This window comes from Equus quagga, chromosome 4 (assembly GCF_021613505.1).
Source record: "Equus quagga isolate Etosha38 chromosome 4, UCLA_HA_Equagga_1.0, whole genome shotgun sequence".
NCBI lineage: Eukaryota > Metazoa > Chordata > Mammalia > Perissodactyla > Equidae > Equus > Equus quagga.
In genome coordinates, this window is record NC_060270.1 from 92,839,027 (window position 1) to 92,858,597 (window position 19,571).

Consider the following 19,571-nt stretch of genomic DNA (forward strand, 5'->3'; position numbering starts at 1 on the left):
TGACTCAATATCCTTCCTGAATTTTCCAAAGTGCAACAAACACCAGGTTATGGTATTTACAAAATCTTACTAAGGCTTGGGACTATCAGAAGTGAATTGCAATAGAAAAAAAGAAAACAAAATTTAAAATTCAAAACCACTTCCTCTTAGAATCCAACCTCAACTTCTTTCCAGAAAGATTTCCTACCACATCTCTTTTAAGCCTCTCCACTCCATTCTATCCCCAGCCCTCAACCTGCTACTGCGTTCTAGGATTCAGATCACCTACTGATTCTGTAGGAACTACAGTATGGACCAGTGAAGTGTATGCAAAATCCTCCCAGAGTTGGTGCCAGTGGAATAAGAAGGGCTGGGGGTCAAAGGACATACGGGTCAACCAGGAGGGAAACTGACTTGTGCTGGCTGAATTCTTCTCCAGGGATGTCCTGGGAAGAAATTACTTTTCTCAGAGTGATGCTTGGCTTAGAAAAACAAGGATCCTCCAAGATCCATTTCTGAAATGCATTCAATTGAGAAAAAGAAAATCCTTCCTCAGGTTTAACTTTTCCTCAGAGGGGCTGTCCACACCAGCCTCTGCTTCCTCTCAGTTCTCCCTTTTGCATTGTTCTCAGAGACAAGTACACACTCATTGATTTATTCATTCATTTAGCAATTATTTTCTAAATACTTTTACTGTATGCCAGCTGCATTGTTAGCTGCTAGCAGGAGGGAATGAAATAATATCCTTGGAGCTTACCTAAGAGCTTCCGTTAGCAGGGAAGTTAGACAATACACAACCAAAAGCAACTCCTAAATACATAAATCGCAAATTGCTGTAAAGGAAAAAGACATAACTCTCTGAGAGTAACTGGGGAGCTGTGCTTTAGATTTGGGGCAGGAAAAATCTTTATGGCCAGGTGATATTTAATCTGAGAAAGAAGGATGAGAAGGAACTAACCATGTGAAGATAATGTACCCCTAAGGGTATGAGTGTGGAGTGGAAGTAGGGTGGGAGTGAGGAAGAAAGAAGAGGAAAATCATTCATACCAAAGGAACAGCACATGCAAAAGGCCCCAGGGCATTTTCCAGGAACTGGAAGAGGAAGAGGGATTAGGATGTTTGGAACAGAGTGAGGCAGAGGTTGGAGGGTTTCAAGGGACTACTTTTGAAGGGCATTCACTGTAAGACTCAAGAAAGAGTTTCCATTTTACTCTAAGTGTAAAGGGAAGTTGATGAGGAAGGGAAGTGCAATGATCAGGGTGATGATTTCTTAAAGATCGTTCAGTAGAGGTAAGGAACTGGTAAAGGTGGAAGTGAGGAGAGAAGTTATTAGAGATTGATGATTGTGGTGGAGAAAAGTGAAAAAGTTCAAGGAAAATTTTGGAGGAACAACAGTCAGGACTTGGTGAAGATTCAGATATGGAAAAGGAGGAATCAGTGACTCTCAGAAGGTCACAAGGAAAACTTCTGGCATCTTGAAAATGATCGCAAGTGTATTCATAAGTAGAAATTTCTTGAACTGTATGCTTCAGATGCATCCATTTTACGCTTTTTATGCTCTGTAGACTATATTTGAATAAAAATGCTTAAATGAGGTTTCTGGCTTGGCAGCTGTGTGGATATCAGCATCCTGGTCTCAGCTGGAGAGGTCCAGAGTGGAACAAGTTTCAGGGGGGGTTGGCAGAGGAATCAAGAGACCCAGTTTCGTTTGTGAGTGTTGAGATCTCTGAGGTCATTCAAGTGGACACGTCACAAGGACAACTGTATTTGTGCACCTGGAACGAAGAGGCGAGACCTGAGATAAATATTATGGACTCTTCTCATTTTCAGAATTTTACTGCTCCATTCTGAGGAAACTCAGATAGGAAATAATAAACACACTTTCTGAAAAAACAAATTGTGGGAAGTTAAACATGTTCATAAAATATTAAGAAGTTTTTACACAGACTGTTTCTGGTTTCTATTGAAATTCCAAAGGTCTGATGGTAACCAGAAGTCCAACGGGGCTTTCACTTTATGTAACATCTCTGAAGTTCTGGCAGCAGAGAAAATATACATAAGGCTCGTTTTTAGAAATCATGATTGGCCTAGATTTTGTTATTGTTCAAAACCTTTCACAAAACCACTAAACAACTGCTTGTGTGTGTGATTTTGAGGTGGTTAGATATGATAAAGGCCAAACCTCATGCGATCTATGCCTTCCAAAATTTTGGAAAAAATAGTCAGGAAGAAACATTCAAATTAAGCATTTTAAAACCTAAAGTATATGATAAGTTACTATGTTGACTTTGTTAAGGTCATACATGTGAGTTATCAATTACTGGCAATATATCTGCACACATATCTCCCAAATTCACACCTCCTTTTTTCTGGACTTGGAGTTGTAACACAGGGAATTGCAATTATAGAGATAACATTTTAAATATTACCATACGAATGAATCAGATAACCAGGTATTCCTCTGAAATTATCAAAATCATTACTTAGTGTTTTGATTATGTGTTACTCTGTATCACTGATCCTTTCTCAGGATCTCAGTGAACCTCTGATGATACAATCAGAACAAAAATAAAAGTAGATGTGTCCCTTTGTGTTTACCCGCTTCCACACACCGCACACACAGCTTTTATTCCTGACATGCAAATGCAACTGTTATGGGATGATGTTTACTATAAAGAGAGGTTAAGAAATAAAACCCTGCTAGGAATTTGCTTCATGAAGAAACATGTTTAGAAACAGATCAGCCACCCACTGAACAGAGAACACTTCAAATCTTAGGTTATCATAATTATTTCTGAATGGGCTGACAGCAAACTGTGTGAGAGTCAAACACAACATTTAAGCTGCCTCCAACTCAATCATGGTGTGAGCCACATAGTGATTTCTGCAGGGCTGGAGAATAATTTTCTGGCCCATCACCATTCAGTTTACACCAAGTCACTGGAGATAGAAAAACATTTTTGAGACTCCTACATCCCAATAAATTATACAAATTATCTGTCAAAAGCAAGTTTGTAGTACGCATGAGTGCTAGGCAAGACACCCAGGGGAGCAAACCAAAAACCATTGATAGAAAATACAGAAAGACTGGAGGGCACAAATTCAACAGGAAAAGACATGAGGGCCATTTGGATCCATAAAGAGAACAGGGCTGCCATTTCTTTATATACATTCAGGCTGTGTGCACACTTTAAAAAGTTCGTCCTGACTATTTTAGAGAACAAGGGCAAAATAATGTAAATCCTCAATGCCTAGAGTGGACAAGGGTTTGCAATGCTAAAGTGATGATAGAGTTAAAGAGGCAACCAGTGTCTATTTTCTAAATAGCTATCGGAGTTCTGAGAGATGAGGCTAAACTAAAAGCAGGCAAAATATCTAAATTCAGCTTACTGGTGGGAGTAAGATAAACAAGCTAACATTTAGTGGCCACACAGAAAACCAGTACAGAGTGGGAAGAGCTGAGCAAGGGAGCTGGAAGCCAGATGGCTAGGAGTTGAATCCAGGCTCCATGTCTTTCTAACTATGTACCTGTGGGCAGACTAAGGCACCTCTCTCTGCCTTACTTTCCTGGTCTGTAAAAATAAGAATAATAGGGGCTGGCACCATGGTGAGGTGGTTAAGTTCTGGCATGCTCTGCTTCAGCAGCCCGGGTTCACAGGTTCAGATCCCAGGCATGGACCTACGCCACTCATCAGCCATGCTGTGGCGGCAACCCACGTATAAAGTGGAGGAACATTGGCACAGATGTCAGCTCAGGGCTAATCTTCCTCAAGTAAAAAGAGGAGGATTGACAACAGATGTTAGCTCAAGGTCAATCTTTCTCAGAAAAAAAAAAAGAAGAAGAATGGGTCCTTTCTCACAAGGTTCTCTGGAGATTAAATGAGTTAATTCTTGTAAAGCACTTAAAACTATGTTTGTTAAATAAATAGGCACTTAGTTAATTGTTAGGTAATGTCATTTGGAGATAACAAACAATAGCTCAGTCACAAGTTTTCTTCTAACCATTATTCTCATGGGTTTATTTCCAAGAAGACAAGAAGAGGCAATTTATACAAGTTTGTCCATGTAGTCACTTACTTCAATTTCTACTGAAAAGCAAGGGTGAATGTGTTACTGAGTATGGCCTCGCCACCCAATGCCACACAGTCACACAGATATGCGATGCCGTGGCACACCGCTCTTTGAGGGAAGAAAGGCTTTATTGTACAATCGATTGGCAAGGAGACAGGAGGCCAGGCTCTCAAATCTGTCTCCCCATCCAGGGTGTGGGGTAAAGTTTAAGGGATTAGGAGGGCCGGCTAGTGTGTGGAAGTGCTGGCAGGATGAGTTTCACTTGGCAGATCAAAATTTTCTTTTCTGTACATGCTCCTGGCTGGATCCCTGCCTCTGAAAAATAGCTTTAACATCCTGTTGTTAAGACGGGGTCAATTATGGGAAGTTATTTGGAAAAGTACAATAAACAAGGGTAAAGTTGTTGTGCAGATTTAAGTCCTTGCCTTCTCCATGGATAAGACTTCCCAGAAATTTAAAGTCATCCTCCCCTTCCTGGCACAGAGAGGGAGGCACCCCTACAAATGGAGATTTCCCTTATAAATATAAAGTTCCCTGTCAAAAGGGTGACTTCTCCCAGGTTTTCAGAGCTTTTCCTGTGTCTGCTGTTTTTCAATAACCATCAGCTCAAAACAGCCCTTATGCCAAAGGCATATTTTGGGGTGGCAAATTCTGTTCCTGGTCCTGTGGTTGCAAATGGATCACCTAAGACAGTCTTCTTCCTTCTTTCTGTTATTGACCTTGAAGGAAATATGTGGCCGTGTCTTTGCCCTCTCAATTTGGAATTAACATTCTAGGGATAGATAAATATTTACACGAGTATTTTTACAAATCAAGTGTTAGGCTATGTGTAGGGGTACACAGTGTAATAAAACTAGGACCCGGTCCTTGGGCCCTTACGATAAATTGAGTGGCAACCTTGCGAGACTTAAGGCAGATTAGGTGGATGAGAAGTATGGACAGTGCCAGGCTGCGCTGTCTGACGCGCAGTAAACAAGGTCTTTTTCTAGTCTCATCTTCACAACATTTAAAAGCCCTCTACTCTACACCTTGAGTTCTCCAGCTCCTCACAGTTACAGCAAAGAAAAAGTAAAGCAGGATTTTCTAGTATTCAAACTAATTTTCAAGCCCCATTACGGACTGCTTTCATGAATTGAAAAAAAAATACTATTTTCCATTGTTTTAAAGACTTCCTTTGGTGATTCCCCACGCAGAGAGGAAATGAGATGCATCTATGACCTATTATGTCATTTTATGGCTAGTTTTTGCTTATATAAGATTGTTCCCCACAGAACAATTGCCTATCTAACTACAACCTACTCATGTCTTGATGTTTCTTCCACTGGCTTTAAAAATTTAAACAACATCAGATCGATTTTGGGATGAAAGAATTTCACTAGTTCATAGGAGAAAATGATAATTTTTAGTCCTAGAAAACCAACTTCTACAAGGCAGAAGATAAAATTTAGAAATAAGTAGAAATCAAATTGCAAACTGTGTCTTTGCTATCTCAATCTGGGGCTAACATTCCACATTACCAGAATATTTAAAAGTTTCTGTTCATAATCATTTGTTCATTTTGGTATATCATAGATGTTTGCTACTATATAGATTAAAATCAAAACTACACACTTAGAATTTTCTCAACAAAGAACATTGCAAAGAGTAGTTCAAATGAGAAGTGAGTGAATATTGATTACTAGAAGGAAATATTTTCTCTGTTCTAACAATGTATACATTATATACACTTAGTACTTTAAATTATAAAAAGTGATGACTGTCAGACTAAGTTAATATTCTGTTGTGTAAAATTCTCAAAAAGGTTGAATTTATTTTTGTAATGGAGTTCGGTCACCTGTACTAAAACCATCATCCCTGATTTTCTATTATTTTATGTCTAATGTCATAATCCATTCATATATTTTGACCCTCTATAATCCACTCATTTCTTCGTTAATTCAACAGATGTATTTATTGAGTGTCTACCCTGTGCCAGGCACTGCAGTGGGATCAGAGTTGAAGAGAATGAGACAGATGAAATCTCTGTCTCTCTGGAGCTGGCATCACCCACTTCTCAAAACACTGCTCTAAATTCCCTGGGAAACATGAAGATTCCTCTATCCCCATGACTGGTAAAGAATAGTCAAGGTCAAAGCATTGGCAAACATTTTATGCACTGTTATAGCAACTATCATAGAAAGAAGAGGGATTCAGAAAAGAAACTGTCTGCATTTATCAGACACCTGTTTTGTATTAAGTCATGAGCTTAGCATTTTATATATTACTTTAACTTCCTCCAAATCTGATGAATTACACCATAATTATTCCCACTTAACACATGAAGAAAGTGTGGTTTGCCTTTTGCCCAAGGCCACACGGCTCTTAAATGATAGAGTATGGATTTCAACATAGGTCTGGGGCCCAAGTGTGCATTCTTAAACACTATGCTCAATAACTTCTGGTTGATGCAAGAGATTATGGTAGCACAATAAATTGTTGAGAAGCAAAGGAGGCCATCTAGATTCGGGGCTGATGAGATGTGGAACAAACAGTAAGTGTTCAGAAGTTCTCTATTAGAAAGTCTATCCATAATGCTGTAGAATTAGCATTTACACAGGAACTGAGGGTGGTGTAATGCAATCTCACAAATGTACGTGACTGGAATGCTTAACATGTGGAAAAGTTGGGTGGCCCAAAGGAAAAGCATTTCAAGAAGACAAGAGGAGGATGCAACATTCCTAAGCTCTGTTTCACCTTGGTTGTCACCATTCCATTTCATTAAATCATGGTCTGTTTTGAGTCATTCAAAGATCATCTGATTAGAGAGTTGTTTTCGCCATCTTTTTCCAGTCACCTCCCATCACGTATGCGTAGCTGATCCCCTTTTCCTCGTCTAAGGAAACAAGTATGAAAATAGTCTCATTCTTTTCAAGTCTTGGAGAAGAATGGCAAACAAGGAGGTCAGTAACACCAAGGGCACGGGACAGCTGTGGAATGAGCAGCAGGTGCTCTGTGAGTCAGTAATAGCTGGACTCCGTCTCTGGGACTGCATTCTTCAAGATGCCTGAATACTCGCATCGTGATGGATTGTACTTGCTACAGACAACTTTATTTTGTCTATTTTGAATACTTTAAATAAGCTCCCTGATAAAGTCAACCAAAATCCTGAATAATCTGAAAAGAAAAGAAAACAAAAAGCCTTCTGAGCCATCGTGAGAGTAGGAACCTAAAGGCATCAAAAACAAAGAGAAAATCAGGAGTCCTGGGAGTTACGTAAGCACCAAGGTTGACTTTTACTCTAAGGACTGAAACTGGGAGGTTTGGAGCTGCCATTCTGATGGCCGCATAGAGCACAAAGATTGAGAGAGAAAACTTAGGTCTGAGAATTTTCCTCCTGTCTCTCAGATCATTGCTATGGACTTCGAGAGAATTCTGCTGCGCTGTTCTTACTGCTCCCTTCCCCCAGATAAGTCAGAGCTACAATCCGATGGCTAAAGGAGGTGTAGAGAACAGTGGATGCGGGTCTGGAACTTGCCTTTCCCTCCCTCTCACGTAGGGAGCCACCTGGAGCTGCCCTCTTCTCACCCTGCCTCAGGGACCCACACAAGTGGATCAAGCTCTCTGACAAACACAGCGTGAAGTTCAGAGCACATGCTTGATCGTGTCTACCAGTGAGCACAATGGACAGTGGAAGTCAAGCACGCAGACTCATGTACCGGGATCTGCTCTCGTGCTCCTAAACTCCCAGAGATGAGCCTGGGTGCCAGGCCTGTATAGAGGGGAACAAGGGCAGTCACGTGGAGGGTGTACTGGTGGCTTACTTGCACACCTGGCAGTGTTTACACCATGGTCCATATTTCCCCAGGCCACGCCCTCAGGTTCCTGGCAGAGTTACCTTGTAGGACATATGTAATTGTCTCTAACTCTCATTCTAAGTCTTTGGACTCATTCTAGGTACCTACAGATGTAGTGGTGGAGAGAACCAGAGACCAATAATAACACTAATTACTACCACTTATTCACTCTGGGATGACACTGCTAGGTCCTGAACACATGTGGTAGGTGCTATCATCCCTATTTATCCATGTTGAAACTGAGGCTCAGAGAAGTCAAGGAACCCACCAAAGTTGCACAGCTATGAGGTGAGTAAGTCAGGATTCAGCCATTGCTCTGTCTGATGCTACAGCCTGCACTCTAGCGCTACCACACACAGTGGCTGCCCTCACTTTCAGCTGCTCTGCTCAGGAACTGGCACCAGTGTCTCTCGGAACCTGGGAGTAGTGTCTGCTCCTGGTGTCAGTATCCTGAATAACCCACTCACAATCCAGTTGTGGCAGAGCAATGCTCTGGGAGTCTCCCTCTAGGACTTCTATTTCGGCAGGCTTAAAGCATTTAGAGCACTTTAGAGAAATGAGATTCTTAAAATTCTGAGGTGATGTTGTTTCCATTTTACTATTTATTTAGCAGCTTAGCCATCTTATAAAAACAGCCCAGTTACAATGATCACAGGAAAAATATCTTTTTCTCTAACTGAAAGGGCACCTCATATGGTGAGGTGAGTGATCTGGAAGGCTCCACGCTCTCCCGGACAGAGATTTCTCATGATTCACAGGGGCTGTAACAGACAGTCCTTGAGGTCTTAGAGATAAATGGCTTTTTTTTTTCTGACAGTGTTAATATTCAGCTGTTACTGAGCAGGTCAATTCTTTGTCTTCTTGAGGCCGTGGCGCACATTTCTGGAAACTCACTCATTTTCACCAATCGCCTCCTCTCAGAAAACATGAAATTGGCTTGAATATGATATATTGAATTAGGTTGGGGGAGAGTGCTGAGAAAGCCAAACTGATGATCCTCCAGAATCTGCTTGTCACCTGCTGTGAGTTTCGAATCATGCCATGAAGAATAAAGGACTGCCAGGAGTGTCTCAGATAAAGTATCAGAAGTGTCTGATTTAATTGTTAGCGTAAGGATTTAAGATGCTGTTTTTCCCTGGTGCTAACACCTCTCATTGATTCTGGAGCATTTCCATTTGTTGTTTAACAGAAACAGCCTTGGTATTTATAGCCCTATCATTCTAGAAGGGAAGCATTTGCAATTTGCACTTTCAATTTTGACTCCTAGACTTCTTATTCTTTATACACCCTTCAAATGGTGTCAGACTGCAACTCAATGAATGCTTTGTAAGCGCGTGCACATAGCAATTCTCAGCCCCACAGGCAAACATTTCCGAAGGACCCCCATGATCTTTTGCTAATTGAAATCTAAATTGATGAGGCCTAGTTAGGTCCGACCCCACTATACTCAGGGCTGGAGGGTACTTCTGTGTGCCTGTGCAGGTGTGCATGCCTGCCTGCTGCAGCTGGAGTCGTATCTTCCGGAAGAGTGCATTGTCTAAAAGTGGTCACGTCAATACATACATTTATATCTGATTCCACGTGCTTTTCTTATGATGTCATGTTAGCATTCCATTATCAAGATGTGGGATCTTTGTTTTCTCTTCCTCAACTTGAGGGGATTTTTGTAAATGCCTGACCAATAAAATGTAGTAGAAATGGTGCAACATAGCTTCTGAGGCTGTCAGAATAGGCAATACATGTTCTCTCACTCTCTCTTTGTCTCTCTCTTCTCTCTCTATGTTGGTCTTGGAGTTCAGTCACCATGTTATGAGGAAGCCCATGGAGAGACCACAAGCAGATGGATGTTGTGTCTAACAGCTCCAGCTAAACACCAACCAATGTCTGACTGCAAGCTCTGTGAGACCCTGAGCCAGAACCCACCAGCCAAGCCATACCCTAACCCACAGAGACTTCGAGAGGCAATAAATGATTATTGCTATTTTAAGCCACTACATTTTGGGGAGATTTGTTATAATGCAATAGATAACTAAAACTTACCCGTTTCTCACTTTCCTTGATTTGGAGCCCAATTAGTTCATAAATACATTTTTCCTATTTTGGCATTAGAGATGCTCAAGCAATAATTCTGAATGTTTTTTTGTTATCAATGGACTTTAAAAAAATAATAGGGAACATGTACAACTGAAATTTCACAAGGTTGTAAACTATCATAAGCTCAATAAAAAAAATCACATAAGTTTAATGGAAGTGCTTGCACTCCAAAGCCAGTTTAAAAGAAGTACTTATACCACAAAGCCATTGCTCAGACCTCCTACCAATCTAAAATAAAACATATTATTATTAAAAAATAATAATAATAGGTAACAACACCAAGTGTGAACTGTAATGCAAACTGTAACGTAAAAATTGTATCAATGCAGGTTCATCAATCGTAACAAATAAACCACTCTGATGGAGGATGTTGATAATGGAGGAGGTGATGCATGTGTCGAGGTGGGGAGCATATGGGAAATCTCTGTCCTTTTTCCTCAGTTTTGCTGTGAATCTTAAACTCCTCTAAAAAAAGTAAAGTCTTAATGAATAAATAAATCCAAAGAACATAATAACAGTTAACATTTACTGAGGACTCGGTATGTAGCAGGCATTGTTCTAATCTTTTTGCATGTATTAACATATGCATCCTCAAAATAAACCTATGAGGTGGGCACTAATAACTGTTTGGTTATACTACCATGGAAAACTTACAGACCACCCAGGATACCCAGCAGCTTTCCAGGTTCTGGGATGAGAAGAATAGGCCTAGGGCCTGAGTGAGGTCAGAGGGCAGGGAGGCCTGGCTGTTTGGTGGGCAAAGAAGAGCAAACCAATCATTTGTTCATTCATTCAACAAGTATTTACCAAGCCACCTACATGCGCTAAGCCTTGTTCCTGGTATTGCAGGCAGAGCGGCAAACAAACTGGAAAAAGCCCCGCCCTCCTGGAGCTGAACTTCCAGTGCTCTAGACCATGTCTCTTCTAGTTCCACAGGGTGACCATGAGGAGTCCCACCATGCATGCCATGCTGCTGAGTCCACTGAGTCATCATGGACACTGAAAAAAAGCCAATTATGGAACATGCTTAGGATCACAAGCACATTCTCTGTTCTTCCCTAACTGTGAGTAAAAGAGCACAGCTAATGAAAGTCAAAGCCATAGGAGAAAGAGGGAAATTTCAATACAAATAAACCACAACTCAATTTTTAAAAAAAGAAAAAGAGAGACTTTGGTAATAATTTCTGACAGAAAGAAGGAAGGAGGTAATTTTGGAACAGAGGCAACTCTGAGCAAGGAAGCCCATCTGGGTAGGGGCTTAGTGCAGTCAAGCCTGGGCACACCGGAAACCACAGGGGCTAAGTTAGAAGAGGAGATGGGAAGCATCCAAAGAAATATGTTGCTTACGTGGAAATTATGCTCAGAGGCAACCCTGATGGAGACACTAAGGGCTACAAAAGTGACAACCATTACCAAGTCACACCAAAGCTCATATAGAAAAGCTGGTTCCAATGAAAAATTGCTTGTGGTTTCTATTCCACTGAGTTCTAAAGATTTGTAAGAGGAAGAGTAAAGCTACTAAGCCTAACTTCTCTCTAAGAGGATTCAATTGACTGCTCACCCGAGGCAATTTGCAGATTTTGCAGACCACTAGGAAGTTGTAATTGCAGACTGACTCCTCTGGCTAAAGAGGATGTTTGTGTAAAGCCCTTCTCTATGCTCCAAGCTGGGCAGAGGGTCTGGCCAAACAACTGTTGGTGCTTCATGACACAGAAGCCCCAGCCAGCAAGGCAGCTTGTGAGGAGAAGACTAGAAGGACTGCCAGGATCCTAAGGAGTTCCCAACAAGCCTGCAATGAAAGTGCATGGCCAAGAGTTGGCGAGCTGGAAAGCAATCCAGACTCAATGCATTTCTCTGCCATCTTGTGAAGAACAATGATCTTCCCTTCATTCAGTCACTTGGTTAAAGATCTCACTTCGTTAGCTGCTCAAGCTTTATTAAAATCTCAAATATTTCTGGGAGTCCTTCTTCACAATTATGGCTAACTGGAAGCAGATAAAGTCCAGGAATCTTGATATATTCTCCTATTATTCCTTTACTGTAGAGTTTCTAAGATAAACCTGCTCTCTGCCATTTCTTCAAACCTCTTCAAGTGGCAAAGGTAAAAGTGTCATTTAAATAAAAATACCCCAAACTAAAGCTGGTTTACATGGAGAAAAATCTTACAGAAAGTGATCTGTGTTTTGAACACATGCATCCAGAATAAAAAGTGTTAAGAGCTTAGAATCGAGAATCTTAAAGTAAATTTAACGCTATATGTAGAAGTAGTTTTAAATTTGAAAACAAAATAAAAATATTCTTTCTTTTCCTTGGTATCTATTTCAGGTTTCTTTTGCCCCAAATTCATTGGGAAGCAGGGAAAGGTAAGGAAATAAACAGTGCTTTATCCAACCAAACACTCTGGCTGTGTGCCAGCTCTCCACCGGGGCATCCTGGGCTGGGGTGGGAGAAGCTGCCCTCTCTTTTTACCTCTTCTCTGACAAAGGAATACTAAGCTATCTTTGAACAGAAGCAGAATCTTTATCTATATAGTGAGATATAACTTGCAAGAAAAAATTGAAGATCCGCGTTGGAACATATACGATTATATGATTATGCACTTTTTCTGAGATGATATATAAAAGAAAAATTAAAAACCTCTGTACAAGTACACCAACAACCTCAAAAGACCATGGGAAAACATATTTTACATATTTATAAGAAATAAAAGCCTATGTTTTTCTAATTATAAATAGCTTATTCAAATCATATTCATTTTTTTAGCAGAATCACAATTCAAGAGACCTAGTGGCCACTTTCACTAAATATTTATTTTATTTTATTTTATTTTATATTTTATACAAACAGAAACATGACTTACAACCCAGTAGAAAGAATAGAAAAAGGACATGAAGAGTCAGTTTAGAGAAAGCAATACAAATAGCAGTTAACATACAAAAAACGCTTGTCTCACTTATTAATGAAAATGTAAATTAAATATTAATGAGATACCATGTTTCACTTTCCAGAAAAACAAAACATTAAAAGTTTGAGGTTATGTTGTAGAGTCAAAGATCTGGGAAATATGGGCTCCTGTACACTGCATGTAAGATAACAGTTGGTATAATTTTACTATATGAACATTTGCCAATATTTATCAAAATCTAAGACACAAGTGCTTTTTGACCCAATAATTTTACTGCATACATACACACAAATAATTTACCGCTAAAAATTTCCTTGGACATACACGAAAGTTTATATAAATGTGTGTATGTGTAATTGTGTCTCTGTGTGTGTGTTTATGTGATATGACTGCACCTTCACACATATGAGTGTTCATTGCAGCATTGTTTATAAAAGACTAAAACGGCACATGGAGTCCAACAACAGGTATTAAGCAAATTCCAGGATGATGACATCATAAAACACTGTAAAGTCATTAAAAAGAACCAGTTAGATTCATATGAAATTATACGGAAATATCTCATAATGTAAGTGAGGAAAGCAACGTGTGGCATAGTATATCTATTATGATCCTTTTGCTATAAAGTAAAGATAAAAATATACAAAGGAGAAAGAAATGCAAGTCTGTGCACTGCCCTCCCCACTATAAGATATATAAGATATCGTCAATCAGTTCCACTTTAGAGAAAGCTTAGGAGTTGGGGTGGGGGCAGAGACACAGAATTTCTGTTTCATTTTGTACCTTTTGGTACCTTTTTACATTTTCTAGCCTAATATATTATTTATTTTATTTTATATAAATACCAACAGGGTTATCCGGGCAGGGAAATTGAAGTTCAACACTTTATTTTCTTCTTAGTATTTCTCTACATTAAGGAAGCATACTCTTAGCTATTACATTAAAATATATCTTCCTCTCTTTTTTCTTGCATGTTGAAAATCAAAGTCAAATTTCTCTACCAGTTATATAAGTAAAGCCTGCCAGATTCAAAAAGAAATTAAGAGATGCATCTTTTTCTTATCAGTATATAAGGATGGACCATTGATGCTCGTCTTAATAAATACTTCTGTGGTTAATTGGCAACAGATTTTCTAGTCAATGTTTTATGTGATTCTTCTGTGTATGTCAATTCACATCTGGGGATGGTCCATATATCCTTGGTTAAACTCTTAAGAAAATAAAAGTATATATATGTATGAAAAAATATATATGTGTGTATATACACAAGTATATTTTTTTTAGCAAAATCACAATTCAAGAAATCTAGTGGCCCTTTTCACTAAATATTTTATACAAACAAATTTGATCTATACCAGAGAATAACTAATCAGATATTAATATTTATTTATAATAATATTCATGACAGTTATAAAGAGCCTTCAGCATCAGAACAAAGACAGGACACATCTCCAAAGAGATGAAGACTTTCCCCTAAAGGTCGCATCTAAAATGACAAACCTTTCCAAAATCGTGCAAAAAGAAAAAGAAATTCTGAATAGCCTCATATCGACTAAACAAATTGAATAACTAGTTAAAACCCACCAACAACCACTCTATGTGTATTTTAAGTGTTAAAATCCGGAACTGACAAAAGCTAAAATAATCCATATGTTATCGGATTAGAATTGGAGACATCAATATGAACTACTGTTTAGCTTAACATAGATACAGATGGTTACATATAGAAATATTTATAGATAATATACTGTGGTAGTGAAATGATACAGATATCTATATGAAAAAATGATCATCTCTTACATCACAGCATATAAAAAAATTAACTTGAAGTAGAGTATTGACCTAAAGGTAAAACTTAGCTATAAAACTTCTTTTAAAACCACATAAGAATAAAAATCTTCGTACCCCTGGGATAAGCAAGGACTTTTAGAACACAGAAAGCACAAGCCATAAATTTTTAAAATTCATAAATTTTATATTATCAAATTAAAAACTTTTGTTCTTTGCGAGACATCACTATGAAAATGAAAAGGTAAGCCACAAAATGGGATGAAATATTTCTAATATGTAGATTTGACACAGGAATCATTTTGAAAAGTAACTTCAGAAAGGAACCTATGACAGCCAGTAAGTAGTGTTCGGCACCTTAAGGCATCATGGAAACAAAATTAAAATCACAATGAGATACCACTGCATATCCATTGAAATAGCTGAAATTAAAAGAACTAACAAAATCAAATGTCGGTGAGACTATAAAGCAACTGGAATTTTCATACTGTTTCCTTGGGAACATAAAATAATAAAATCAATTTGGAAAAACGTTTAGCACCTTCTTATAAAGTTAAACATAAACCTACCATAAAACCCAAACATTCGACTCCTAGGTGTTTGCCCAACAGAAATGAAAACATATAGCCACACGAAAACTTGTACACAACTGTTCAAAGCAGCATTTTCATGATAATCCAAAATGGGGTGAGAAGAAAGTTCCCAAATGTCCATCAAACAGATGAATAGATAAACTGTGATATGCCCACACAAGGAGCTACTACTCAGCAATAAAAAAGAACAAACTACTGATTTATGCAACAATATAGATGAATCTCAGAATTAGGTTTATTGAAAGAAACAAAAGAGTACGTTATTTTTTATTTGCATAAAATTTAGAAAATGCAAACTAATGAATAATGACAGAAAACAGACCAGTGGTTGCCTGGTGCCAAAGGCAGGAGGTAGAACGGATTTTTAAAAAGCAGAGATGAAATTTTAGGTGGAGAGAGAGAGGGTGGTAAAAATGTTCTTACCTCAATTGTGATGACATTTCTTGAGTGTATATAGATGTCAAAACCCGAGTAACTGTATTTATTAAGCTGATGTAGTTTATTGTACATTAATTATATTGCAACAAAATTGTTGTTTTTTTAAGAGTCATTTATCTGTTGTTTTGGAGAGAAGTCACCAAGAATTGAGAGAAAAATACACTGGAGTTGGAGTAAGCAGTGAGAGCCAAGATTTAGAGCTAGCTGATAGGTAACAGGGAGAAAGAGACGCAAGAGAAAGATGTCTTGGGTACTAATTGTAAGGGAGGGCAACTTACCAGCTCTGACTCTGATGTCCTCAAAGGTTCTGGTGTCCCTGATGGAATATGTCATCTGATCAAGATGCATCCTCTGACACAAGCCTTCTGTAACTCCTCTCTGTGCTCCCTATCCCAGTAAAGCTACGGGTTCTGAGGTTAACACCTTAGAACCCTGGCAGATAAATTCTAGGATATTATCTGTTAACCTAATGTCTCAAGTAGTGATGTCTGAGAATTGTTTGATGCCCTCTTCCTTCCCCACACCCACCCCACTTGATAACTTTGAATTTCAACAGGGCGCTCCTAGACTCATCAGTGGAACCCACAGTGAGAACTCTCTGTAAACGTGGAATGCAGGCATCGTGCCTGGGGAAGAGCAGTGTTGGGTTTGGTCAGTGGAGTTTTTGGCTCAGCTCCTGCAACCATGAGACACTCTTTCCTCTAACGGTAAGATCAGCCCTGCCAAACCATAAAAGAATGAAGATCAGGACTTTTAGCACAAGGAAAATCTCACGTCAGCAAGGTGAGTCTTCACCTTTAAAAATTTTTGTTTTTCTGGCACTAAAACTAGGAACTCAACCCGCACAAAATCATGTGTCTCTTGGAAAAATGGCTCCTTTCTGGACAACTTCTGAGTTCTCCCTCTGTTGTCTGGATCATGAGGTTCAACAGGGGATTCAGGTGTAAAGAGAGGGCACACACGTCGTAGGTGACCTCCCAGAACGCTGCCCTAGTTCTTTCAACTACTTGCTTGTCTGTAAAAGCAACCTAATAGGATCAAGGATCAAAGGATGATTTTTTTTTTTTGAAGCAGGTGTGTTGTTTTGCGTGGGCAGCTCTTTAACTGCTTTCCTGTGGGAAATGTTAACATCTTAAGCAATCAAAAATTATATAGTATGTATAGTAATTGTTTCATAAACTAATAATTTTCCCCCTCCCCTCCTCTTCCTTGTAGGCCACATTGGTTTGAATTTTGTCCTCCAGAAAGATACTTTGAACTCTTTACCCCCAATATCTGGGAATGTGACCTTATTTGGAAACAAGATCTTTGCAGATGCAATAGTTAAGGATCTAGAGATGAAATCATCCTGGGTTTAGAGTGCCCAGGATTGCCGAGAGACAGCAGCAGCTAGGAAGAGGCAAGGACAGATTCTCCTCTAGTGTCTTCAGAGGGCGCATTGCTCTGCTGACACCTTGGTATTGGACTCCTGGCCTCCAGAACTGGGAGAGAATAAATTCTTGTTGTTTTCAGCCACCCAGCCTGTGGGAGTTTGTTATGGAAGCCCTGGGAAACTAATACACAGGCCAATCCTACAAATCAGCGCAGGTTACCAACAATATTTAATTTAGACCATGCCCCAAAACTATGTCAGAGAAACAAGGCACTGAAACCAGAGTCAAGAATTTTCCATGTCTTGCTTAAGGTAAAAGCAAAAGTCTAAGTGATATCATAGAAAGAAAAGACAAATTGGATAAGATTGCCAATTGGTACAACTATTTTGCAAAACAGTCTGCTATTATTTTATAAAGCTGAAGATGTGCACAGCCTTTGACTGAGCATGGCCACTGCAAAGGAGAGAGATGGTTGCCCATGAGGACAAGTGCAGGAACTTTTTAAGAACATCATTGTTCCTAATGGCCACAAACTGGAAAAATGCAAATGTCCAGGGGCCAGTGTGGTAGCATAGTACTTAAGTTCACATGCTCTGATTCAGTGACCTGGGGTTCATGGGTTCAGATTCCAGGCACGGACCTACACACCGCTCATCAAGCCATGCTGTGGGGGCATCCCATATACAAAATAGAGGAAGATTGGCACAGATGTTAGCTCAGCGCCAAGCTTCCTCACCGAAAACAAACAAACAAACAAAAAGCAAACGTCCATCACAGGATAACAGTGCATGAAGTGAACTGTATACTTACAAATGGAATGTTATTCTATAGTGAATATTCATAAACTACAGCTACATATAACAAACTGAATGACTTTTTCAAACATAATGTTGGACCAAAAGAAAAACAAGACAAGAAGAATGTATACATAGTATGATTCCATTTACAGCAAATCCTGCAAATAGTCCTCAAAACTCAATTACAGTGTTTGGAGAAGCATCCTTGGACAGTTAGGCTATAAAGCAAAGCAAGGAAATGCTTACTATAAAATTTATGATAGCGGTTAACTCTAAGAGGGAAAGAAAGTGGTTCTGGTCGGGAAGAAATATATGGGGGTGGGGGGGGTTAGGCAGATTGGTAATATTCGTTTTATTAAGCTGTGTGGTAGTTTCCCAGATATTTACATTTTTATTGTCCATACCTTTATTCATTATACTCTTTTTCTTGTATGTTAAAAATTTTAAGTATTTTTTAAAAAGCAAACTTTTAAGAAAGGATAAAGCATAAAAAAGGAAAGAAAATCTATAGAAGCTTTAAAAGAATAAAACGTTCTAATTCACCTTGAAGACCTTTGTATGTTTTCCTATGGTTCTTTCACCTTATCCTTCCTCCTCTGGTTTCCAGCCTGTCAGGTAAACTCTGAGTCAAGGCGTTATCTACTGAAATCCAAGATTCTGGAGAAGAATGGGAATATGATGAAAACGCTCAACAAACCTGAATTGTTGCCTCGAGGTCAGGCTATGTGAAGAATGTGGTGTTTAGTTTTGCCACAGACTGGCTCCCCTGAGCCTGCAGAGTGTGGCTGAGATTGGCTGGAGACAGCGTAGGGGTAAGAGGAAGGCCAGCTACCGTGCGGCACTTCACCACTTCCAAGGGCTTTTCACATGGTCTCATTTGAACCTCACCCAGCCCTGTGAGAAGACTTGACTCCTTCTATTTGACTTGTGGTATTGTTAAGCTGCAGAAAAGTTGAGACATGTCCAAAGTCTCAAGTTAAGGAAATGACTGAGCCAGAGCTGGAAACTGGGTTTCTCCGTCTGAATTCAGTGACTTTTTAATGGAATTCTGTGGCAAACATACAGACATCAACGTACATACGGCAGGAGTCTCCGTAGCATCTACTGAACTGACTTGACACAAACGTCTCCAACTCAGGCTGTCAAAACATGGGCTGAGAGCCAGCAGGCTCTAAGGGGCTCTGCAGAAGACAGACATCATTTAAGGCAATCACAGTATGTTTGAGGCCATTTGTCTTTTGTAAGGTTTGTACCCATGGCATAATCAAAAGACAAAATTAATATTGCATGTGATAGTTTGTACTGCTTATTGAAGTCCTCTGTTTGTCTTCCATGTGGTTGATATTCCATCCCCCACCAAATACTCCTTACATCCTTCCCACCAAACCCCAGTTCTTCACAAACGGAAAGCAATGAATCACTCAGTAAATCATTTCAGATAAACAGACGTAATCAGATCTCTGTTTGGACTTCATGCCGGAGAAAGTGTGCAGACCCTGACTGTTTCATATCGCTGCCCCCCGTGCCAATAAATCGACCATTTGCAATACTGCTTCTGCCAAGAAATCCCCCAGGCTCTCGTGTGGTTTCAACAGAGGATGTATGAAAAGACTGAACAAATAGCATCCTTTTATCCTCATCCCTGTCCTCAAAGCTTTTGCAAACCTATGTGAGCTGTTTTTCCTGATATCCTCCACAAA

The 19,571-nt window shown here is 39.4% G+C and overlaps 1 long non-coding RNA gene across 1 annotated transcript; it reads right to left on the reverse strand.

Annotated features, from left to right (window-relative positions):
* Positions 1 to 620: 620 nt before the first annotated feature.
* Positions 621 to 16,625, reverse strand: LOC124238317 (uncharacterized). Its single transcript, XR_006888279.1, has 3 exons — positions 15,980 to 16,625; positions 10,797 to 10,976; positions 621 to 1,754 (listed from the first exon to the last, which is right to left on the reverse strand). It is a non-coding gene; the product is annotated as an uncharacterized LOC124238317 (long non-coding RNA).
* Between the last annotated feature and the right edge of the window lie 2,946 nt (positions 16,626 to 19,571).